We start from the raw sequence: 7,939 nt of genomic DNA, 5'->3' as shown, positions 1-7,939 counted from the left end.
CCTATCTCTCTCCCCTGCTCTTTGATAGTGACCAATGGAACTTCATTTAGAGTAGGACATGGGGACATGAGCTCTCAGGTTGGGATCACAGAGATCTGAAGAGTTAGTCTGTGAAGTGATATTCAACTTTATGATGTGGCCATTTTGAGGAGGAATAGAATCTAACTCAAATCAAGTTCTCAAAGGAGCCTATGACTCCCAAAAGACCAGAACCAGTACTGATAACTTTGAAACAAACTGAGAACAGTGATAAAATGATGAGAGAAAATAAGAGAAATATAAGGGGAAGATCCAAGAAACACAATCGACATGTCCTAAGAATCCAAGAAAGATAAAACAGAATGGATAGGAGAGAAGTAATATTCAAAGCAATAAACTGCTGAGTTTATGGAATTAAAGATTACCAAGCAGCAATGAAGAGACACAGGCACCTAGACATATGCTGTTGAATATTTCGAGATTTAAGGAGAAGGAAAAAAACCTCTAGAAGCATCCAGGCAAGAAAAAAACAGCCAAAGTCTCAAGCAGCGGTTCTCAACCCCAGCCATGTATTAAAATCATTCATTGGGTGAGCCTTTAAACAATAGTAGTGTCTGGACTCCATCCTTAGACATTCTGATTTAATTATTGTGGGCTGGAGTCTCAGCATTGATGTTTAAAAAATCTCCCTCACAATGACTTGAATGTGCAGCCAGGGTTGAGAACCACTGCCCCAAGGGAAGAAAACCCATCACCTTCTCCTCCAGAGAACCAAATAGCAGCAATAATGGAAGATGAGCTTCCAAGCTGGGGAGGAAGAGAATAACTTATTTAGTCAAGAGATCATTTGTAAGAAAGACCAATATTCTCCCATAAGCCAGTGCTCAGAAAATATTGTACTTGCAGTTTAGCAATACGATTCCAGCCAACCTGGGAATGGATCAAAACACAGACCTCAAGAATGAGGATGACATGATAAAAACAGATGATGGGAAGCAAAGGAGACCAATTAAACCTAGATTGCCATCTTGTAAACGTCATTAAAATGGTTAGGAGATAAAACAAATTTCAAACATCAATCTCCAAAGAAAAGTTAATAATGTAAAATAACAATAATAATTTATATCTAAATTCCAGAGCACATCAATCAAAATTGTGAGGTAGGGAGAGACAGTAAGGACAGTTAAAGCTTGAAAGATTTCTCATTTTAAACAGATGATCATTAATAGTTATAGTCTTAAGCTCGATAAGCAGAAATAAAAATATTTCAAATGGCTTTTAATAACAAAGATTATTACTAATAGAAAAATGTAATTATAGCTTTAAACTACTAGAGAAATAAGAGACAAGAAAACATAGTTGTTGAAAATATATCAGGATATAAAAACTACTATACAATATGATCTTGCTTTATATATGTATATGTAATACATATAAAAGAATAGAAAAAAAGGAACACCCCTATATTAGCACTGATTGCCTTAAATTGGTTGGGATTATAGTTTGTGGTTTGTTTTTTATTAATATGTTTCAGTTTTTCTATATGTTTTACAATGGGAATGCTATTTTTTGAATTCAAAATTCAAAATTCAAAAAATAGATAAAAACTAAAATTGTAAATTAATTTTCATCTCTTTTATCTACTATCCAGTTCCATGGTACATTTACTATGCAGGATAAAAGTTTTTTAATGTGCTAATTTTAGAAATGATAAAAATTTTTAAATTTGATCCCACATATTTTTTAAAGACTAAACACCTGTGAATACTATAAAGGTGTTTCTATTAACATTTCTTTCAAAGTCACTTTCTGGAAGTAACATGTTTGTGTAAAATCTTGCCAAAAACAAGAATATTAAAATGTGTTCTACATTAAGAAAGAATTCACATCACAAGTATATTAGAAGTTAACAAGATTTGGGAGTAAAAAACATGAAACCAAAAGAACTGGGGGAAATGTGCTTGCAACCATAAATTCTGTAATTAATTTACTTTACAAGTTGTTTTGGAGATGCTAGGTCACCAAGAAACATCTTGGATTTGCTTTTCATTCAGTCAAAACATATGAAAGCATGCGTTACTGTGGCAGGATTGTGGCCTCAATGTATTTTCCATCCAACTACCCACTTGTGATACGAAAAACACTGCACAAAGTCATATTGTTCTTTAATTTCACTTCAATTATTCCTTATTTCTGCCCCACACAGAACTCAGGATTTTATTTAATCCATGTTTTCCCAGGCCTCCACAGCCTGAGGGCTCTACTGGAGTCACGTCAATAGGAACCCAAGTTTTATTTGCCCCTAACCTACTTTCCACAGTTACCGTCTTCAAGGTCTCAATTGCTTGTGTCTCTTAAATACTTCTAGATGCCCCAGGGAGTCCACTGCATGTGCTCCCAGAGGGTCTGCCTTTGCTGGCTGCGCTTCCTGCTGGGCCATCACCCACTGGGCAGCCTGTACCGGCTGCCATGTCTGAGTCCCTCTGCCTTTTGCCACAAGTGAGGCAACAAAGTCCTGTGTGCCAAGGCTTAAAGCTTCAGAGTGTTGTGTTGGAAAGTGGGTAAGAACATTTCAATCCTCTCTTGTCATTGTGCAGCCACCCAGTTTTGTTCCCGCCCCAGCTTCATGTTTTAAACTAAAGCCCCTCTGGGTCTTTCTTTCTGATAACTCTCCTCTCTCTTCCTCTCTCTGCATCTCAGGTATCATTCCAGTGGGGTTTAGGCCTGGGGTTGAATCTAAGTGACAGCCACCACGTTGAACTTACTCTCCCCTCCCCTCCAAAGTCTAAAGTTTCATAGACTCGAGCTGGGACTCCTGTTGCACTCATACTCCAAGGAGGCTACATATAAAGAAACATTTAATAATCTCGGTGTTGGGTAGATTTATTTTAATGAACTTGTCGTGAATAAAGATAAATCTGATCTTTTTAAGATAGCACATGATTAAGCCATGGAGTTGGCCATAATTCGTTGCATTCTTGGGAACTGTTTGTGGTTTCTTTTCTGGACTCTATTCTGTGTTGATTTTCATTTTTGAGAAGATTGCTACCTGGTCTAGTGCTGCATAACATGGGATAAAAATCACGCTGGAGTTAAAATGCATTTTACTCACCTGGCTAATCAGGTAGTTCTTCTTATCAAAATAAATAGATGCATTGCCAAAATACAGGAACAAACAAACAAAAAATTCCCTTGGAAATAGTGAGGAAAGCCCTTGGCCCCTAAACACCTTAAACAAACAAAGAAATAAACATTGTGAAATATGTGAATTAAAAAAAAATTGACTCTATTATCTCTTAACCACATCCTTCTTTTTCACTATTTTTTTCCAGTATTAACCACATCCTTTTAAAGTTGTCTTCTAATTAATCAAAATCCTTGTGAACTTCCCATGTTAAGATATGAATTTTGCATCATCATTCACTACTATATAGAGGTTCACAGGAACTTCCAGTTCCCACCCAGCTTCACAAGGGCTTGAATGTTTGTGGCTTGCTTATTCCTTAATTTCCTTGGCAGCCAATGTTTTTATTCCCTGAAGTATCTCTCCTTCTGAAGAAAAACTTTTCTAAGATAAATCAACCTCTCCCTCCACTCCTGTGATTGTTATTTTAAAGAATTTTTCCCCACTGAGCATCTTTCTGGAAGAGTTTGCCAACTTGCTCCTCAATAATAACTTTCTCTCCTTGATTCTCAATGGCAATTTCTCCTGAATTGCTCTAATATGGTGATATCACCATAAATCTTCTTACATGTGGAATTTTTTTTAAAAGTCAAACTCATAGAAACACAGTCGAACGGTGGTTGCTAGTGGCTGAATGTTGGGGGGAAATGGGGAGAGGTTGGTCAAAGGGTACAAACTTTCAGTTGTACGATGAATAAGTTCTGAGGTTCTAATGTACAGTATGTGACTATAGTTAACAATATTGTTTTGTACACTCGAAATTTGCTGAGTAGTTCTTAAATGACCAAAAAAAAAAAACTGAGGTGATGAATGTGTTAACTAGCTAATCATTTCACAGTGTATTGATATATCAAATCATCACATCGTATATCTTGAATTTATATAAAATGATGTCAATTATATCTCAATAAAATGAGGGGAGGGAGAATATTTTACTATTGTTCCTCAGATAAAACTTCTAGAAAAATGAAAGACCATTTCAGCTTTTGGTGTAGAAAATGAAAGAAAAGATAATTTCAAAATCACATTTACTCATTCAAATACTTATTATCATATTGGGTACCAGTCTAGAGCCTATGATGATAATAAAGTATGGGATTCTGCCTGGGGTCTCAAGGAGCTCACCGTCTATTGGGGGCTCATGCCGTGCTCCAGGAAAAGTGGTTTCTCTCCTTCCTCTAGCATGCCAAACTCAGTCCTTCCTCAGGAACTCATCTTCCATCCCCAGTTTTGTGTGTAGCTTTCCTCTCAATGGGCTTCTGGACTTGACTGTAATATCACCACCCTCAGAGAAGCTTTCCCTGATTCCCACTCACATACCCCCAATGCCAGCTAATCAACACATCACCCTATTTACTTCCTTCAGAGATTTGTATCACATTTTTATTGGAAAATAATTTGTTCATATATTTATTGTTCATTTTCTTCCACTAGGATGCAAATTCCATGAAAGAGGAGTCCCTGGCTTATTTATAAATACATGTATCTCTAACATCAAAGAGTGGCTGATAAGCACACTATAATAGCACTGAAAAAGAGAAGAAATAAATGGAAGTTAGATGAATGAATGCAGCCATTAGCTCATTATAATCCAATATGATTATTGCCACAGTGAAGGAAAGATCTGGGTACCTCCTTGTGTCTAACAGTTGGTGGAGTGGTAACCTATCCTAGGAGGAGACAAGGATTAACTTTCTAGAAAACATGAAAACATGGACTTGAGAGATAGGACTGCTCTGGAACATCCTGTAGCTTAGTATGTCTGGAGATAAAAGGAAGAGGGGAGTGGGAGGAAGGGCAGGAGAAGGAGAAAATGGACAGAAAGCAGAGACCCACCCTGAAAGAGTTAGGGAGCCCATGCAGGGCATTCAGCTTTTATCCAGGGAGCAGCTGGGGAGCAAACAGACCCTGAACAATGAGAAGTGAGGGAAAGACAGGGTACACAGACAGATCTCTTCTATAGATTGCTCACCTCAGAAGCACTATGGAGAATGCGATGGGATGGAAGAGACCAATAAGCCTGCTGAGTCAGTATTTCAGACAAGAAATGAAAAGGAATTTAACTAAAGCCAGAGTTGTGGGAACAGAGCAGAGGGTATGGTCTGGGGAGAGCATCTGGAAGTAAAAACAACTGCAGAGGGAGAAGTCAAGTTCAATTCCAGAGATAGTGACTGTCCTCAATTCAAGTTCTTCATTTTCTATAAAGCAGTTCTAAGAGCTACCACCTTGTTCTTTGGAGACTATACTGAGACTGGGGAAGTGCCTTCTGGGTCAAACCAATGGCTGAAAGGACAGCCTCAGAGTCAGCCACTCCTGCTGAAGCTAGGAAACATGGGCCAGACCTCTTTATTTTGGCCCAAAAGTTAGCTTCAGACTGGGTCACTTATATTCTGATACATACGGTAGGATAGGATTTTTGAAGCTTTCATCTCCTCCATCAAAATTCCTTTTAGATAAGGCTATCTGTTCACTTCTACACTTATCTAACAAGTATTTGGTGAAAGCCTACTAGGTGCTGGGTTCTGGGAACAAAGCCTCTGCCTTCAAGCAATCCAGAGACAAACCCCATTAAAATGCTTGTGACAAGTAGTGTAATAGAAGCCCTCACATAGAGGACACAAAGCAGAGATCCCATAAACCAAAAATGAGTTTAGGAGCGGGCGTCCTAGATCAGTAAAAGATAAGAACGGCTCCTCAAAAAGAAAAACAACTTGTAACAATGAAGATGTAAAAATGAAGATAAATACCCATTAAAAAGTAATGTCAGCTCAGGTAAAATAAACACAAGTGCATCAAAAACACCCACCATAATACAGGATATTGAAAGTGCATGAAATGTGCCATGAGCAATGAGTCTTGTATCTGTTTTCCTCATTTCATTCTCATGCCAACCTTATGAGTTAGTCGCCCACTCCTCCATTTGATGGGAAAGCCGAGGCTCACAGAGGTTAAACTTGGCCCCAGGTCACTCTAGTGGTCTAGCTGAGATTCACACCTGAGCAGTCTGAACACAGAGTTCTTAACTGGAGCGTGGTCCTACCTTCCACCATTAGAACTGTCCGTCTACCCATCAGCCAGTCCTCCATAGGGTTTAAGAGACTTGCCCACCGTTCCCCTGGGTAAGAGTGAAGAACTCAGTCCAGTTGGCTGAGCTCAGTTGCTTCTGCTTATTCACACAGCCTTATCTTCCCGCTGGAATACAGCCTCCACGGAGAAAGAGAATGAGGAAACACACTTGCAGAAAATTACCTTTCCCCTCATTCTTTGTCTCAGTTCTCCACAGGAGGAGCCAAGTGCTGCCTCCTGAATAAGTGCCTCTGTTCCACAGGGGACTTTGTCAGAGGTTACAAGGCCATGGGCCCCAGAGGGTGGGCTGGCCCAGGCACTGCTCCATCACGTGCCTGTGCTAAGAAAGCTGACAGGCTCCGATGGGCAGTCATTCTCAAGAACATTTGCCTGTAACTGCTGTGTTATGTGGACAAACAATACTTATTTTTTTCAAAAACAGTAATTGGGAGTGAGCGGTTGCTATATCATTTATGAAAAATGGGAAGGGGGCCCCTTGGGTGGGTCCGTCAGGTAATCGTCCAACTTCAGCTCAGGTCATGATTTTATGGTTGGTGGGTTCGAGCCTGGCATCAGACTCAGCACTGACAGCTCAGAGCCTGCTTGGGATTCTGTCTCTCACTCTCTCTCTGTGCCTCCTCTGCTTGTGTGCTCTCTGTCTCTCAAAAATAAATAAATAAACTTTAAAAAAAGAAAAAGAAAAACAGGAAAGTTACCCAGAATTTATGTTGAGATTCTTCAATATTCGTACCTCAACATCCCAAGAACTGGTTAATCAGGGTAAGAGAGGTCCATGTTACCATATAACTATCAATAGCCCCTTCCTGCATAGCTGCAAGACCTAAATCTTTCCCCACCTGAAGGAGCCTCCAAGTTATTTTTGTAGGAGTCTGGGATGACATTCCCAGGTGTCCCTCTCAGGCCTCCAGGATGGAGAGCCACTACTTCTGCTCCCCTGGGGGAGAGATGCTTTCAGGCCCCTCCTGCTGTCTCCCTCAAAGGCACAAATGATCTGGGCTTCCTTTAAGCTTCCCTCTGCTAGAAGCCTGGCTCTTTCCATCAAAATTTCCACAGCTCTCCCTTACATCTTTCCCCAGCATTGCTTGTGTCCTAAGTCTCAGGAAATCACTTGGGAAATCAAAGCCCCCAAAATCTGCTCACCACCCCTTTCCTCCATGCTCAGATTGGAGAGAGGTCCCTCCCCACGTTTCTCCCCATCTTCCTCCCAGGCATCTGCATCGAGGAGACTCTTTTGCCCTCATGGCTACCAAAGAGCCCAAAGTGAGGTCTGTCAAAATGGGAACCCAGGCTGCTGGTTCACCCTACCTGATTCAAACACTCACTTTGGCTCAGATGCTACCTTCTCTAATGACTACAACCACCTGAAAATGATTGAAGAGCTACTGGATTATCTCTAGTAGGCATAAGGCTGTCACGCAATGATAACAAAAGGTCAGATAACATCAATACTTATATATATAATATGTGGATAAATGTATTTGAGAAAAGGGAACCCAAGAGAGAAGCTTTCTCATGTCTCTTGGGGGCTTTGGCTGACTCTGGGAAGCCCGGTAGACTGATGAAAAGAAGAAGTCATGACCCAGGATGTCACAGCGCCTGCTCCGTTGATGGTAGTAGCTGCCCAACCAGCAGAGCAGAATGGCATGAATCTATCAATTATTCTTTAACCTGAACGACCCTGACCCTCAG

Source organism: Suricata suricatta, chromosome 5, assembly GCF_006229205.1.
Source record: "Suricata suricatta isolate VVHF042 chromosome 5, meerkat_22Aug2017_6uvM2_HiC, whole genome shotgun sequence".
Taxonomy (NCBI): Eukaryota; Metazoa; Chordata; class Mammalia; order Carnivora; family Herpestidae; genus Suricata; species Suricata suricatta.
The sequence above is the reverse complement of the archived record's forward strand: the minus strand, read 5'-3'. Positions refer to the sequence as shown.